General features: G+C 46.8%; 1 protein-coding gene across 1 annotated transcript in view; it reads left to right on the top strand.

The window, feature by feature from the left end:
• Positions 1-17,845, top strand: part of RCN2 (reticulocalbin 2) — an 810,887-nt gene that overhangs the window by 423,091 nt on the left and 369,951 nt on the right. The gene's annotated exons all lie outside the window — the stretch shown is intronic.

The following is a 17,845-nucleotide window of genomic DNA, read 5'->3' as shown; positions in this document are numbered from 1 at the left end:
TATTTATTTATTTGAGGGGACTCGCCAGCAGCCCAGTGGGGGTTGTTTGTGCTCAGTGGGTGCAAAATGCTGGCCATCTCTTTGTGGGGAAGGGGTCCAGAAAACCCATGGAGTGTGAGAAAGGGAATGGAACAAAGACCCTCCCAACATCCCTTTATACTGCACATTCATAATAATTTGTGTTCTTGATGGTATTGAGGCAGTTATGCAAGATCCTGCTTCCTATACCATGTGTGTCTGCAAACATTTTGGGGAGGACATACTCCTTTGTTGACAATCAGGGCATGTCCCGTAACTTCTTGCTGGAATCCTGTAACTTTTCATGCCAGAAATGTTCTGGAGGTGGGAGTTCCACTTTTGTCCCACGATGGGGCAAGAGTTCTGCAGGAGAACAGTTATAAGAAAAAAACTGCTCCTTTTTGTTGTCGAATGCTGCCACAGAACCACACCAGCCTAGGAGGCCTCACCGTGTATCACTGGTATCCTGAGCAGCCACACTCCCCACAGCAACGTTTCATTCCAGGCCTTGCGGATCGAGTCTTCCTCCTGATTCATTTGCACAGAGCTGTTTATTGAGCATTTATTTTGATTTGTTTGCATGGACCCAATGTTATCCCACACTTCACAGTGCATTTTTCCACTGGAAACATTCCCCCTTTTTATTTTCGAAACAGGGCTGTTGCTCAAGAGTGGCATCCAAAGCTAACCCTACTCCCAGTGAGACTGCATCAGGTTCATTAATTTCAGTGAGTCTGCTAAATCCTCCCTGAATTTGCTAGTATGTGGCTGAATTGCACACGTTCAACGATGCCAGTCTGGGAATCCCCCAACTGTCCTCTGCCCCTCTTTGCTGCCAGCCAATGTGGCACAGGACGGGGGAGGGGATCTGGCACCATTTGGGTCTGCATGTTGGTCCAGGATGTGCAAGTTAGTTACATCTTCATTAAACCATAAACTAACAGAATTTCTCCCCACCCCGCCCTGCCCTTAACATGGGTTTGTGATCTGTGCCCCAGACATTGTTCTGTCCTGTTAGTTTTACATTCTGTGCTCCCCTCTGTCTCCCCCCCTTTCCAATCTTGCTGAGTTCAAGTTGCAGGAACATTACAAACAACCCTGTCTGAGTTAATTGACCAAGACAAATTTTGTTAAAAACCCTGACATTAATAATGTGAAATCAGTGCTGGGAGTTAAAAAGAGAGAGAAGAGACAGCATGTGTTTTGGATAAAGCATGACAGGGCAACCCCCCCCCCCCACTCCTCTCTAGGCAGTTTGAAACAGAGTGTTAAGGTCAATTAGTTTAAAATTAACTTCCGTCTCCACCCACAGAGCCTGTTGGCCTATCACTAGTTTATTTAGCATCTCTAAGTGCTCTGAGCTGAGGACATTTAGACTTGGCATTTGGTGAAGCAGCCAATCCATCATGGGTAGGTTTACAAATCTCCCCTCCGCCCACCCCCTGTCCTCTGTTGGTCTCCTGTAAGGTAAATCAGACTAGGGTGGCCTTGCTTTGTGATACGTATGTTTCAATGCATAGAATCATAGAATTGTAGAGTTGGAAGGACCCCAAGGGACATCTAGTCCAACCCCCTGTAATGCAGGAATCTGATCTCAAGCATCCATGACTGGTGGCCATCCAACCTCTGCTTAAAAACCTCCAAGGAAGGAGAGTCCACCACCTCCCGAGTGAGGGAGTCTCTTCCTCTGCCAAACAGCTCTTATTGACAGAAAGTTCTTCCTGATGCTTAGTCAAAATCTCCTGTCTTGTAATGTGATTCCATTGGTGCAGGTCCTAGCCTCTGGAGCCAGATAAAACAAGCTTGCTGTATTTTCCATATTCCAATTGACATTTGTATCCCATCTTTCTGCAAAGGAACACAGCACAGCCATCCCATTCTGTCCACACAGCAACCCTGTGGGGTAGGCTGAGGATGCCGGGAATTCTGGTCTCTCCTCAGTGCCATCAATTAAAAGAACCAGGTAACAGATGACGTGAAAGGACTCTGACATGCCTCCCCCCTGCAAGGGCAACTGCCCATCAAAATGGACACGAGTGGCTTCAATGGGCAAATAATCTGATGCGGCATAAAGTAGTTCCCCACTTCCATAGGTTCGTGCCTACATGGTGTGTTTCTTTTAAAAGGGGTGGGGAGGGGAGTCCAAGCTTGCCAGGTTGTTTAATGCAGGGCTCAGTCCAAGTCCTTGTGAACTGAATTGAACTGAAGCAGCGGGTAACTAGTTGAGCAAGACCACCACCATTCAGAGGGTGTTCTTGTTGCAGGAGGCAGATCCCCAGGACCAGGGATTAATTTGCATTCATGTGGATGCATCACTATTAAGGCCTTCAAATTCCAGGGCTGCATCACACTCAAGTTGGAGCAAAGAAGGTCTGGATTTGGTCCAGTGACTCTGCAAGCAAATAATATCCCCCCCATTACCCATTTTTAAATATAGAATGGTTTTGTCAGCATGCTCCCCCATCCCATTTGCTTTCAGTCACGAACACAGAACATCTCTGTCAATTTTCAGATTTCTCTGAGCAAGCCTTTCCACATTTGCTGCATTTAATCTTCCTGTGTGTGTGTGTGTGTGTGTGTGTGTGTGCGTTTTCCCTTGGAGTTCTGCTTTACAGAGAATCGCTTTTTAGAAACTTGTGACAGTCTGATTGCTGGACCTGTTTTTTCCTTGCTACACTGATCTCCACTCAATTTACCAACAGTTTTTCCTTATGGACACTCTTGCAGGGTTTTGCTCTGCAAAAAATAAAATAAAAAGGTATGGGGAGAAAAGGATGCCTTCTTTTTCTTTAAAGACTGCATGCACACGACAGCCTAGAAGCACATCCCAAGCACATTTTCCCTCCTCAAAGAATTCTGAGCACTCTTACAGCATTACAATGCCCAGCAAACCTTAGGAGACTACAGAGCCCAGAATTCTTTGAGGGGGGAAATGTGCATGGGATGTGCTTGAAACGTATCTTGGCTCATTTTAATCTTATCTCAGTTTCTGATTTTTCCAATCTCAAGTTCACCACATTTCTGTCTCAGGACTTATTCACACTTATTTTTCAACCTGTTCTTTCCAGGCACAGGTCCACACTTAAAAGCTCTGTGACCAAGCAGTCTTGGGGTCCCCCCCTGAAAACCCACTCTTTAGTGCTCAGTCAAAGCAAACATCAATTTGGGGTTTCTGTGGACGGCCATTTGCTCTGATTGAGCTTTAAATAGCAGGCTTTTGTGGGGAAAGCTCCAGAGCAGAGAAAAAAAAGGTGCTTGGACTACATGTGATTAACCAGGATTTTTGTGGGGGGTGCAGGATTTTTGTTGGGGGGGCAGAACTGACGTGATTGGTCAGTTAGTTAAGTTTTTCTGTTGTTTTACTTGATCTGGAGGGGGGGCAGCTGCCCCTCCCTGCCCTCCCTGGCTATGCCCATGCTTGAACCCAGAGCTTTAAAGCGTGGACTGTGTCTGGAAAGAACATAGGAAAGGTAAGTGTGGATAAGCCCTCAGTCTGCATTTTAAAAAAAGTTCTCATGACAATCCATCAGCATTTCAGTGCAAATTTCTCCTGTCATATACATTTCTGTAGAATTTCCCCTAACACAATGCATTCCACTGTTCTCACTAAGAGGTGCATTCTTAGCCACACTTTTCCCTAACATGCCACTTTTTGCACATATTAATTGGTAGGAGAACTGCACTCCAGAATTCATAAAAGTGTAAGGACAGCTACATTTCTCCTTGGAATGGGCAGCAAACTGATTTTCTCCCCAAACCTTGCTGCTATGCTCATTCATGAGAAAGGCTTCAGGAGTAAACCTTGTGAGACATCTTCAGGAGAAGAAAAAGCTAAGGAGTAAACCCTACACAAATCGCCTTGTACGCCTCCTTCTGGCAACTCCTGCAGCCAAGCAAGCCCAACGTCTTGCTCTGCTTTCCTTTGGACCCCATCAGCAAGTCTGAGAGGAAGGTCTTGTCTTCTGGGCAGCCCATGACCGCCAGCCACACTGCCCAGGCTTGCACCCAGGAGAGGTTACTTTGGTGCTGCCAACACAGCTAAAACAATGCAGGAGGCAGCAGTTACCTCTGCTGGACTTTATAGGGCATAACCAGCCCTTGGTTTATTGTGCCTGGAAACAGACTGGAACCCAATGGAGCTGCTGTACCAAGGGAGCCATCTGCTCCCTGTAACCTGAGCCCCTGTTTTGTACACACACACACACACACACACACACGCATCAAATATTAGCCAATTAGTGATTAGAGACAGAGCCTTTTCAGAGGTGGCTCCTGGATTAAAAATGCCAACATCCCCAGGGGCTGCTCAGCTGGCACAATTGTTTAAGCCATTCCTGTTTACTTAGATGGACAGGAGCTTCCACCAGACCTCATTGTATGATGGAGAAAACCCAACAGGCTTGCATTTTTCCTTGAGAACAATCTTTAAGGGGACGCAAACTGGTGATGTGTGTGGGGGGGTGGAGCCAGGGGAGGATGCAGCCAGATCCATTAGTGGGTGGGCACCTCTTTTTCTCCTGCCCCAGCTGCTAATATGAAAAGTTGCCTCAGTTCACAAACCACATTCACTGCAAAAGAAGCACAGTGTTCCTGGCAACCTGCACCCAATAAACAAGGCAGCAGCTCTCCTTCTGGATGTGTGAGTTTTCTCTATGCTGTTGCTGTTGCTCATATTATTTTACTCCTTTTCAATTTGATTTCAGTGTGTTTGGCTGCAGTCCAAAGAAAGTTTATCCCACTTAATTGAAATCATTCCGACTTTATTGTGTTATATGTGGCTTGCCTGATTGTGGGCATTCAACTCCAGAGAGCACCTTCTGGATTGTTTCTCATGCCCAATGAGTTGTTTATTTTGTGCTAATGATTTTAATTTCTTTTATTGTTTGCCTGTTATACCAAATCTAAAATAAAGCTTGTGTAGGGTTAACATTTCTTCAGTATTTATTTATCTGAAGCATTTGTATGTTGCTCTTTAGCTGGCAAAGCTCCCAGAGCGGCTTACAGATAAACAGCACAGCACAAAAGGGAAAGTGGATGGGGAGGGAAGATGGGGGTGGCACCAAATCCTTAGGGTCACAAAGTTCTTGGATGGAAATGGCAAAAAAGAAGCCTTGGTGGCCTGTGAAAAGCAGGTCTTGGTAGTCCCTGGTGAACCAACCTTCCTGCAGGTGGCTCTCAGGCAGCCTGATGTTGTTGAGGTACAGGGTGGGGGCTCAGCCTTAATGGGGTCCAGCTGGACTCTACCAGCTTCTTGTGACTGATTGTGACAGGTAGCCTCGCAGAGGCCCAGTGCATATTGTCGCCTCTGAAATTGTTGGTCCTTGCGTTCTTTCTCAAGGGGCTGGTGGAACTGGCTGCCTCTGAGAGAGAAGGAGGGGGCCAGTACAGCTGCTGAGAGCAGAATTCTACACCCCCTCTTTCAGAGGATAATGTGGCCCTCAAGGCCTCTCTATGTGGCCCTCAGGACTCTATCTAGGCCACATCTCACCACTGATAATGATGATAAGGGTGTCCCCCCTTTTACAGGAACAGCAAGTTTGCCATGCCCCAGCATGGAGAAGAGAGGTGGTTTCTTCCATAGGGAGGGACCTTGAGGGCTGTGTGGGGCATTTTGCCCAATGCAGGGAGGTGGGGAACAGGCTCCTTCAACCGCTCTGACCCACACTTCCCCCTCTTCTTCTTTTGGCAACCACCCTCCCACCTTTCACAGGAGGGCCTTGGGCTGGTCTCCTTCTTAAGGGCTGAGTAGGGTTTTTCTGGGAAGGTCCTGATTAGTTCTTTATAAACGACTTGGATGAAGGAATTGAGGGGATGCTCATCTGATTTGCAGATGACACCAAACTGGGAAGGGTAGCTAATGCTGCAGAAGACATAATCAGGATTCAAAATGAGCTTAACGGATTGGGGAACTGGACTCAAACTAACAAAATTAGAATCATAGAATCATAGAATCATAGAATCATAGAATCATAGAGCTGGAAGAGACCACAAGGGCCATCGAGTCCAACCCCCTGCCAAGCATCCTTTGTACACATCCTTTTTTAATCTTAACTCAGTTAAAAGTTCTTTAGATAGCCACCCTGGCTTATTTAGGCACCTTCCATGTTTCCGTCTCATTGGTATTGCCTGAAGTTGTGCTTTTACTATCTCCCTCTTAACAAACTCCCAGCCATCATGAACTCCCTTTCCTTTTAGTATTACTGTCCATGGGATCTCACCCAGCACTTCCCTAAGTTTTATGAACGTGTCCAGAGGAGGGCAACTAAAATGGTCAAAGGCCTGGAAATGATGCCTTATGAGGAATGGCTAAGGGAGCTGGGCATGTTTAGCCTGGAGAAGAGGAGGTTAAGGGGTGATATGATAGCCATGTTCAAATATATAAAAGGATGTCACATAGAGGAGGGAGAAAGGTTGTTTTCTGCTGCTCCAGAGAAGCGGACACGGAGCAATGGATCCAAACTACAAGAAAGAAGATTCCACCTAAACATTAGGAAGAACTTCCTGACAGTAAGAGCTGTTTGACAGTGGAATTTGCTGCCAAGGAGTGTGGTGGAGTCTCCTTCTTTGGAGGTCTTTAAGCAGAGGCTTGACAACCATATGTCAGGAGTGCTCTGATGGTGTTTCCTGCTTGGCAGGGGGTTGGACTCAATGGCCCTTGTGGTCTCTTCCAACTCTGTGATTCTATGATTCTATGATTCTACGTTCCAGTTTGTCAGTTTCCTTCTTGAACTGTGGTGCCCAGAACTGGACACAGTACTCCAGGTGAGGTCTGACCAGAGCAGAATACAGTGGCACTATTACTTCCCTTGATCTAGATGCTATACTCCTATTGATGCAGCCCAGAATTGCATTGGCTTTTTTAGCTGCCGCGTCACACTGTTGGCTCATGTCAAGTTTGTGGTCAACCAAGACTCCTAGATCCTTTTCACATGTACTGCTCTCAAGCCAGGTGTCACCCATCTTGTATTTGTGCCTCTCATTTTTTTTTGCCCAAGTGCAATACTTTACATTTCTCCCTGTTAAAATTCATCTTGTTTGTTTTGGCCCAGTTCTCTAATCTGTCAAGGTCGTTTTGAAGTGTGATCCTGTTCTCAGGGGTGTTAGCCACCCCTCCCAGTTTGGTGTCATCTGCAAATTTGATCAGGATGCCCTTGAGTCCATCATCCAAGTCGTTGATAAAGATGTTGAATAAGACTGGGCCCAAGACAGAACCCTGTGGCACCCCACTAGTCACTCTTCTCCAGGATGAAGAGGAACCATTGATGAGCACCCTTTGGGTTCAGTCAGTCAGCCAGTTACAAATCCACTGAGTGGTAGCATAGTCAAGACCACATTTTACCAGCTTCTTTACAAGAATATCATGGGGCACCTTGTGAAATGCCTTGCTGAAATCAAGGTAGGCTACATCCACTGCGTTCCCTTCATCTACCAGGCTTGTAATTCTGTCAAAAAACGAGATCAGGTTCGTCTGACATGACTTATTTTTCAGAAATCCATGCTGACTATTGGTGATCACAGCATTCCTTTCTAGGTGCTCACAGACTGTTTGCTTAATGATCTGCTCCAGAATCTTCCCTGGTATTGATGTCAGACTGACTGAAAATTAATTTCAGATAGGACAAATGTCAGGTTCTGAACTTAGGCAGGAAGAACCAGATGCACAAATATAAGAAGGGGGACACCTGGCTTACCAGCAGTACATGTGAAAAGGATCTAGGGGTCCTACAGGACAACAAGCTTAACATGAGTCAATAGCAACAAAAAAGCTAATGCTCTTCTAGGCTGCATTCACAGAAGTCTAGTGCCCAGAGCAAGAGAAGTAATAATCCTGCTCTGTTCTGCCTTGGTCAGAACACGCCTGGAGTCCTGTGTCCAATTCTGGGCACCACAATTTAAGAAGGATGTTGACAAGCTGGAAGGTGGGTAGAGGAGGGTGACCAAGCTGATCAAGGGTTTGGAAACCAAGCCTGATGAGGAATGGTTATCTGCAAAAGAAACAAACAAAAAAACCCCAAAACTTTGCAAAATCATTGCAGGAGATCTTGGGATCCTTACCAGGCCCCAATGGCGAAGGTGGTTCTGTTAGTTTGCAAACCACCTGAAAGAGTCTCCTGCTGCTGTTTTCTGCAGATGCAATAGAGGCGGTGAAACCATTTGGATCCATTAAGTGGCAGGGGCAGACCATCCGAATTGGTCCCACCTCTCTGCAAAGGGGAAGGGTCGCGGAGAAGTCCAGTTGCACCAGGCAGTGATCTGATCACTTCATTTATTTCACTTTTACTTAATGTCAGATCACCCACATCCATAGAGGTGAACACCAGGACTAAGGCATGTCCATGACTATGAGTTGGGCCAAACTTATTCAGGGACAGCCCCATGGAGGCCATGTTTTCCATGAAGTCCAGAGCAGCCCCTTGTAAGGTTATGTCGGCATGGATGTTAAAATCCCCTAGGACAACCAAGCCAGGAGAACATCCGCCAAGACCTGAAGCAGCTCGGGCAGGGAATCCCTAGTGCAGATGGGAGGTCGATACACCAAAAGGAATCCTGTACTGCCCCTATTGCCCAACTTCCAGAACATGCACTCAGAGAACTGGGTCTTCCCAATAGCAGTGGCGTAACGTGGGGGGTGCAAGGGGGGCCGGCCGCACCGGGTGCAACATCTGGGGGGGGGCGCGCTCGCACTTGCAGCTCTCTGCCCCTACCTGGCTCACTCACTCTCTCTCACTGCAGTGCTGGCTGTGCGAATCCGATCCGAGCCGCTGGGTCGCCGCCAACTGTGGAGGGGGTGGGTGCCAGGCGTGCGGTGCGGAGAGAGCGCGAGGGACTATCTGGGGGTGCGACAGTGCAGCGGCCGCCCAGCGCAGCGCTGAGCGCGGGAGAGAACCACACCAGACCAGACCAGGCAGCAGCAAGAAGAAGCTGGCAGCGGTGGCAGGTTAGGGGTTAGGGGGCGCAAATTACTTGCCTTGCCCCGGGTGCTGACAACCCACGCTACGCCGCTGCCCAATAGGACACCTGGTGCAAGCTAATGACTTCCTAAAAGTCACTGCACCCCCCTCCCCACCCGTATGACTTGGGTTGCTGTGCGTAAGAAAAACCTGGTGAACAAGCAGCAGCAAGGACAGGCCCATCTGCTTCATCCATCCAAGTCTCTGTCACACATGCCAGGTCAAGGCCCCCATCATGAACAAGTCATGGATGGCAGCCGACTTGTGAATCATTGACCTGGCATTGCACAGCAGCACCTTCAGGTCATGTGGGTCTCCCTTGTTGATTCCAGTATCCTTCTGGTCATGACCAGACCCGGAGGTAGGGATAGTCCTCAGACAACGACTAAACCTGCCTCCTCAGCAGTGACATGGTCTGGTCTCCTCCTCCTCCTCCCCATGATCACTGAGATCGGGTGTCCCAGTACACCCCCCCGGAACCTGCCCCAGCCATTCTGATGGCTGGGGCCCACTCCCAGGCAGTCCTGACCCTCTCCCCTTCAGAACAGAATACAAACTATACAATAAACCAATAAAATAGTAGAAACTAATGAATAATAATAATAATTTACAGTTATACTAAAATTAAACTAATCGCCAGCCCCAACTAAATGTTTATCCCACCCCCAACAGAGCAAGAAACCCCCACAAAATTTAAAACAACACAGATTAAAAACTATTTGAAAACATTTAAAAACATTTGGAAGCATTTTTGACGTTTGTTCCAGTGAGTCTGGGCTCTTTGGGACTCACAGCAGGGCAAGGTCCCTCCAGCCTCCCAGGAGGCTAAAGCAGAGCAGGGTGAGTCTGGTCCCCGCCCCCCAGGCCAGGTGGAGAGGGCCTTGCAGGGAGTAAACCGAAGTAAACTGAGAAATCACTTATTTTGGGCGTTTTCATAAATGTTCATAAATGTACCAAGCAAACACATAAATAAATAAATAAATAAATAAATAAATAAGCAAGCCACATGTCTGAAACCCATAGGAAAAGTCCTAAAGCCATTTTGACTCTTTCAGTCACCTCAAATATTTCTCTACAAGGTCGAAGAAAATGCAGAAACCTCCCCATTGTCTCTGTCCTCACAAATCCAAATCCTGCCTTAAGGGCACATTTAAGGTGTGAATAGGGTGAGCCTGTGACCTGGCTCGGGAATTAAGTATTATCATTACAAAAGAATGGCCAGGCTCCCCAGGTAATCCAGTCAGGTGACCATTAACAGGTAACCTGGCAGACAGAGTAAAAACAACGCACTCAGATTTCTGTTGTAGACCGCTTTTTCTGTGATGAAAGTATGACGTATCTGGGGGGTGGTCTTGGGCTACACCCCTTCTGTGATGTATGTATGATGTTTCTGGGGGTGGTCTTGGACTCCAGGGCGGGCAATTTAAAATGTCTATATAAGGCCTGCACGCATGGGTCGGGGTCCTCCTCCTCTCTCCTGCATGTGAAGGGGGCACCCTGTTGCAACAGTTAATAAAGATCAGGCTTACTAGCTGCTTTGCTTCTCAGTATTCTCTGGTTGGTCTCTGTTAGTTTCTCCTACTGATAGACAACTTATAAAACGCTATTGGGAACCCCATAAAGGAAAAGGAACAGGTTTTTTTTTTACTTATATCACTTGCCTGCAGGGAGGGAGGAGAAGGCTGCACTTTTGCACAGCTGGGATGTTGCCTGCAGTATGAAGATAAGAGTCACAATCTCTGGCCCTTTCTCTTTTCCTGCAGCCCCACCTGCTGCTTCTCTCTGGTCCTGCCCACTGCCAGCATGTGGCCCCTGGAAGGCTGCCTGGAGGAAACGCAGCCTTTGGGCTGCAGTAAGGTTCCACGCCCGTGACCTCTTCATTGCAATTCCGATATGCCAAGTTTAGACAACGGAGGGAGCCCCTCTGTTCAGGGGCACGAGGCAGGACTGTGTCATGGTTGATGAATGAGGGCAGCCACGGCCTTGCTTATGGCTTTCTGGGAGCATCTGGTTTTTACTGGAGGAAGCTGGCTTCTACACTACCTGGACCTTTGGCCTGATCCTTCCCCATGACACTTCCGCCTTCTCTAAACACATGCCACAAGAAGCGTTCCCTATGGATCTACCTCATCAGGAGGGCTTTAAACTGACTAATGTGGGGGAGGGAGACAGTGCTCCTGAAGGTAGGAGTCTATCAATTGATGAAGATGATCATCCAAATGTCATAGACCGAATGGAGCAAACAGCACGCAGACCTAGTGGTGGGAGGAAAAAATCCTTAAATAAGAGACACGGGGGAATGATTAATGGACTTCAATGTCTGTACACTAATGCGCAAAGTATGGGAAATAAACAAGATGAGCCTGAGCTCTTGGTACAGCAAACTAAATATGACATAATAGGAATCACTGAAACCTGGTGGGATAAGTCCCACGATTGGAATGTAATAATGGAGGGATACAATCTATTTCAGAGAAACAGACCAGACAAGAAAGGAGGAGGAGTGGCGTTATATGTCAGGGATGTGTATACCTGTGAAGAGATCCAAGATTTAGAACCTCAAAGCCAAAGTGAGAGCATTTGGGTCAAAATTAAGGGAGAGAAGAATAACAGTGACCTCATTGTGGGAGTTTACTATAGATCCCCAAGCCAAACGGAGGACATAGATGATGCCTTCCTGGAACAGATGGCCAAGCATGCAAAAGGAAGGGAGATAGTAGTAATGGGGGACTTCAATTACCCGGATATTTGTTGGATGTCAAACTCAGCCAAGAGCATAAGGTCAAACAGATTCCTCACTGGCCTTGCAGACAACTTCATTGTCCAGAAAGTGGGAGAAGCAACAAGAGGAACAGCCATTTTAGATCTGGTCCTAACCAATGTTGATGACCTAGTTAGTGGGGTAGAAGTGGAAGGATCATTAGGCGCGAGTGATCATGCTCTTCTGAAGTTTACTATACAGCGGAAAGGAGCAGCCAAGCATACTAGGACTCAATTTCTCGACTTTAAGAAAGCCGACTTCATAAAACTTAGGGAAGTGCTTGGTGAGATCCCATGGACAGTAATACTAAAAGGAAAGGGAGTTCATGATGGCTGGGAGTTTGTTAAGAGGGAGATAGTAAAAGCACAACTTCAGGCAATACCAATGAGACGGAAACATGGAAGGTGCCTAAAGAAGCCAGGGTGGCTATCTAAAGAACTTTTAACTGAGTTAAGATTAAAAAAGGATGTGTACAAAAAATGGAAAAGGGGGGAAACCACCAAAGAGGAATTCAAACAAATAGCCAGCACGTGTAGACACAAAGTCAGAAAAGCTAAAGCACAGAATGAACTCAGGCTTGCTAGAGAGGTTAAAAGCAACAAAAAAGGCTTTTATGGGTATGTTCGTAGCAAAAGGAAGAACAAAGAAACAGTGGGGTCACTCAGAGGAGAAGATGGTGAAATGCAAACAGGGGACACAGAAAGGGCTGAACTCCTCAATGCCTTCTTTGCCTCAGTCTTCTCCGATAAAGAAAACAATGCCCGACCTGAAGAATTTGGAGCAAATGATTCAGCAGAGGAAACACAGCCCAGAATAACTAAGGAGATAGTACAAGAATACTTGGCTAGTCTAGATGTATTCAAGTCTCCAGGGCCAGATGAACTGCATCCAAGAGTATTAAAAGAACTGGCAGATGTGATCTCAGAACCACTGGCAGTCATCTTTGAGAATTCCTGGAGAACAGGCGAAGTCCCGGCAGACTGGAGGAGGGCAAATGTTGTCCCTATTTTCAAAAAGGGGAAAAGAGAGGACCCAAATAATTACCGCCCAGTCAGTCTGACATCAATACCAGGGAAGATTCTGGAGCAGATCATTAAGCAAACAGTCTGTGAGCACCTAGAAAGGAATGCTGTGATCACCAATAGTCAGCATGGATTTCTGAAAAATAAGTCATGTCAGACTAACCTGATCTCGTTTTTTGACAGAATTACAAGCCTGGTAGATGAAGGGAATGCAGTGGATGTAGCCTACCTTGATTTCAGCAAGGCATTTGACAAGGTGCCCCATGATATTCTTGTAAAGAAGCTGGTAAAATGCGGTCTTGACTATGCTACCACTCAGTGGATTTGTAACTGGCTGACTGACCGAACCCAAAGGGTGCTCATCAATGGTTCCTCTTCATCCTGGAGAAGAGTGACTAGTGGGGTGCCACAGGGTTCTGTCTTGGGCCCGGTCTTATTCAACATCTTTATCAACGACTTGGATGATGGACTCAAGGGCATCCTGATCAAATTTGCAGATGACACCAAACTGGGAGGGGTGGCTAACACCCCAGAGGACAGGATCACACTTCAAAACGACCTTGACAGATTAGAGAACTGGGCCAAAACAAACAAGATGAATTTTAACAGGGAGAAATGTAAAGTATTGCACTTGGGCAAAAAAAATGAGAGGCACAAATACAAGATGGGTGACACCTGGCTTGAGAGCACTACATGTGAAAAGGATCTAGGAGTCTTGGTTGACCACAAACTTGACATGAGCCAACAGTGTGACGCGGCAGCTAAAAAAGCCAATGCAATTCTGGGCTGCATCAATAGGAGTATAGCATCTAGATCAAGGGAAGTAATAGTGCCACTGTATTCTGCTCTGGTCAGACCTCACCTGGAGTACTGTGTCCAGTTCTGGGCACCACAGTTCAAGAAGGACATTGACAAACTGGAACGTGTCCAGAGGAGGGCAACCAAAATGGTCAAAGGCCTGGAAACGATGCCTTATGAGGAACGGCTAAGGGAGCTGGGCATGTTTAGCCTGGAGAAGAGGAGGTTAAGGGGTGATATGATAGCCATGTTCAAATATATAAAAGGATGTCACATAGAGGAGGGAGAAAGGTTGTTTTCTGCTGCTCCAGAGAAGCGGACACGGAGCAATGGATCCAAACTACAAGAAAGAAGATTCCACCTAAACATTAGGAAGAACTTCCTGACAGTAAGAGCTGTTCAACAGTGGAATTTGCTGCCAAGGAGTGTGGTGGAGTCTCCTTCTTTGGAGGTCTTTAAGCAGAGGCTTGACAACCATATGTCAGGAGTGCTCTGATGGTGTTTCCTGCTTGGCAGGGGGTTGGACTCGATGGCCCTTGTGGTCTCTTCCAACTCTATGATTCTATGATTCTATGATTCTACCTAATTGCTGATGGATTTCCTGCAATGCCCACTAGATGGCATCATGCTGTGCTGTGCATGTAAGGAAAAGACGAACAAGCCAACATTTTACTTGGCCGAGGGCTAAAGGAAGCCCAGTCTTCTGTCTCTGAGACGGCCTTGATCAATCCATTAGACCTGCGGAGTAGCAGGTGCTAGAGTGTGGACTCTTAGGAGCGGGCTTCTGCATTTATGCCATTCTCACAAGCTCCCAGGGGCACCTGGCTGGGGCTTTTGGAAAAGAGCAGTGGGCTAGATGGACATTGGATCAGATCCAGCAGTTCTTCTACTCATCTAGTTACTGTGTGTCAAAAATTATTTGCAACGAAGCCTCAGTGAATTCAGTCAGACTCATGGAGACCTCCACATTCTATGAGGCTGCTTTCAATGGAACGTCATTGGGACTCATTTTTGCTGGACTGCTCGGTTTCTCCTGCTTTTCTTTTCTAGAGCTGTGGACAACTGGATCCCATCTGGATGCCGAGTGGGCGGAGACCTGCTAAGTACACAGAACGGCCGATGCTGCGGGTTCCAGAAGGAGACAGCAGGTAGTGGTCAGGGCTGGCTAAGGGAGCTGGACATGTTTAGCCTGGAGAAGAGGAGGTTAAGGGGTGATATGATAGCCATGTTCAAATATATAAAAGGATGTCACATAGAGGAGGGAGAAAGGTTGTTTTCTGCTGCTCCAGAGAAGCGGACACGGAGCAATGGATCCAAACTACAAGAAAGAAGATTCCACCTAAACATTAGGAAGAACTTCCTGACAGTAAGAGCTGTTTGACAGTGGAATTTGCTGCCAAGGAGTGTGGTGGAGTCTCCTTCTTTGGAGGTCTTTAAGCAGAGGCTTGACAACCATATGTCAGGAGTGCTCTGATGGTGTTTCCTGCTTGACAGGGGGTTGGACTCAATGGCCCTTGTGGTCTCTTCCAACTCTATGATTCTATGATTCTATGATTCTATGATTCTATGATTCTGTTCTAAGATCCCCCCCACCTATTGATCTCAGGCAGACAGCTTCACTGTACTATTTTTGGTACATGTCAAAATGTTTTTTATTCATACAAACCTACCCAGATGTTTAGCAAGCTGTTGCGAGTCTTAATCGGCTATGAGTCTATTGTTATTTTAACTTTTCAAAAGTCTTAAATCACTGTTGTTAATTCTTCTTAGTGATAATTTTATTGTTTGAGCATGGAAACCACTCTGAGGTTTATTACAATCAAGCGGTGCGTAAATTTTATGAAACAAATAAAGAAAATAAATGTTGGAGAGCCCTTGAGCAACACAGCCTCCTTAGCAGTAGTAGACAGCAGAGTTGCACAGAGGCACTCCCCTGACCTCCTGAGGTTGAGGAAGGGTGAGGAGGCCGTGAGATTGGTGTGGTGCCAGTATAGCAGAGAGGCCCATCTAATGCCCCCCATGGCATGCACCCTGGCTGCTCTCCCTTTTCCCTCCCAGTAAGCAGCAACAGCCACTCCACCACCAGGAGGTCAGCAAAGCGTCTCTGACTCACCCATCACCCACTGCGGGAACCCTTCCTTGGAGAGTCTACCTCCTGACCACCAACAAGGAATTCCTAAAGACGGCTTCCACCCTGATCTAATGGGTAGAAATGGCAAGGAAGTGGATTTTGGCTCAACAGTAAGCAAAACCTCCTGGTGGTAAGAGCTGTCTGGCAGTGAGCATCAACTGCCTTGGCAGGTGGGGGACCATCCTTCACCAGAAGTATTTAAGCAGAGGTGGGATGGTGCTTGTTAGGGGTGCTGTAGCTGTGAGATTCCTGCACTGAGTCGGGCGTGGACTGGATGACTTCCAAGATCCCTTCTAACTTTAAAATCATATGGTCAGGTGTTTGATGGGGCTTCCATACTAATGCTCCATTGTATTTCCTGGGGAAGCAGAAGCTCTCTGTCCTGTTTGGTGGCGGGTTAAGGCATTCAGTTTTAAATCTTCAGGAAAGGGGTACACTTTGCAATATGTAACCATGGCATTGTTGCTAGTTCATTTTTTTAAAACCAATTAAGCTCAGTTGTGGCTGAGTTAACATTGAAAAGTTCTCTGCAATCAGCTGTTGACCCATGGAAGATACTCCTTCAAGAGCTGTGTCATTGGGGTGGCCAAGGATTTTAGAAAGAGGGCACCATCTTTCTTGTTTTGTTCTCAGTGTTGTGACTGAGAACAATTGGCGCTTAATAATTTCTAATGTACAGGAAATAATAGATCTATGAGCAGGATTGTATTTTTGTATCCCTTTTGATTATTATTTTCCCCCAGGTTGCCTTCTGCTTTGGGAAGGAAAGGAACAGAGCAGCCGAGGAACACAAGGCAGAAAGTGCTCTGAAGGAAAGGAGCAAAACTGTACATCTCAATAAGAAACACATTGGCCTCTTCAAAATGAGTGTCTTGTCTCGAAATCTGCCTGGTCAAGGTTTAAGGCACCTCTCAGAGCTCCCCTCTCCTTTTAACTTAAAAACATGGTCTGGCAAACACTTTCTTAGTGCTGTTTTTGCAAAGGTTTGATTTTCTCTTCCCTTATTCTTGCAAGGATCCGAGTGAATGCTGCGTGTGGGTCTGGCTCTGCTTCCACAGTGAATCTTGCTCCTGCCATCATCACCTGCTCCTCCTCCTCCTAGAAGTCCATAAGAAGAGTGCTGATGGATCAGGCCAGTGGCCAGGTGAGTCAGCTCTAGGGGACCATCAATATTTGTTGGAAAGAGGCTGGGCCCCGTCAATATTGCACATCACAGCCTCATCGGCTGGCTCCTCCAAACAATGTGACATCACCCATGCATCATGATTGTGACACCACCCCCTTCACTCTTGGGGGCAACCTGGCGCCTCTGCCAGTGGCCTGTCTTGTCCAGCACTGTGTTCTCACAGAAGCCAGACAGATGCCCATTGTGGGAAACCTGCAAGCAGGTTTGAAAGGCATCTGTGTTGGTGGCCACCCCTCCCTCCTGCAGGAACAAGTTCTATAGTTTAACTATGTGTTGCATGAAGAAGGACTTCCATTTAATGCCATCTTATCAGGAGGTCTGCACCATGCATCATTGGAACTGGGCCTTTGGTGTGGTGGCACCCCCACTTTGGAACCCCCCTCCCTTAAATATGAGACAGGCTGCTGTCTTTTGGGCACCTATTGAAGACTTCTCCTTCCAACAAGCCTTTTAAGTAGAGAGACTTTCCCTTGTGTATCTGCACTGGAATAGTTTTTTAAGATGATTTATTACTTGTGTGACTGCTGTCCTGGGCTCCTTTGGGAGGAAGGGTGGGATATAGAGGGTGGGACACAGATACATAAAATTATATTAAAAATGCATTATCTATTAGGGGGAAATTGCTTGCAAAAATATGTATTTTAGACAAGATTGCATACAACAAGATGTGTGTAAGGAGAAATGTGCACCAAATGTTGATGGAAGGAACTTTAATTCCCCTCCATACTCCACAGATGGTTGCAGAAATGTGGTGAACTGGGAAAATGAGAAATTGAGGGAAATAGAAATGGAACAATTGTCCATTTTGAAGCTGCCAATTGTCTGCACTTCCAGCTGCCGGGAAACCCCCAGCAGGACAGGGTGGCAACACAGAGCTCCCATTCTGACTCCTTGGTAGTCCACGCATTGCTGCTTCTGAATGGAGAGATTCCAGTGCCCACTCCCCCCGTTCGGCTTCTCTCCCACAAATTGGTCCAA

This window comes from Podarcis filfolensis (genome assembly GCF_964270895.1).
Source record: "Podarcis filfolensis genome assembly, chromosome: 9".
Classification (NCBI taxonomy): Eukaryota; Metazoa; Chordata; class Lepidosauria; order Squamata; family Lacertidae; genus Podarcis; species Podarcis filfolensis.
This window is presented reverse-complemented; position numbering and strand designations above follow the sequence as displayed.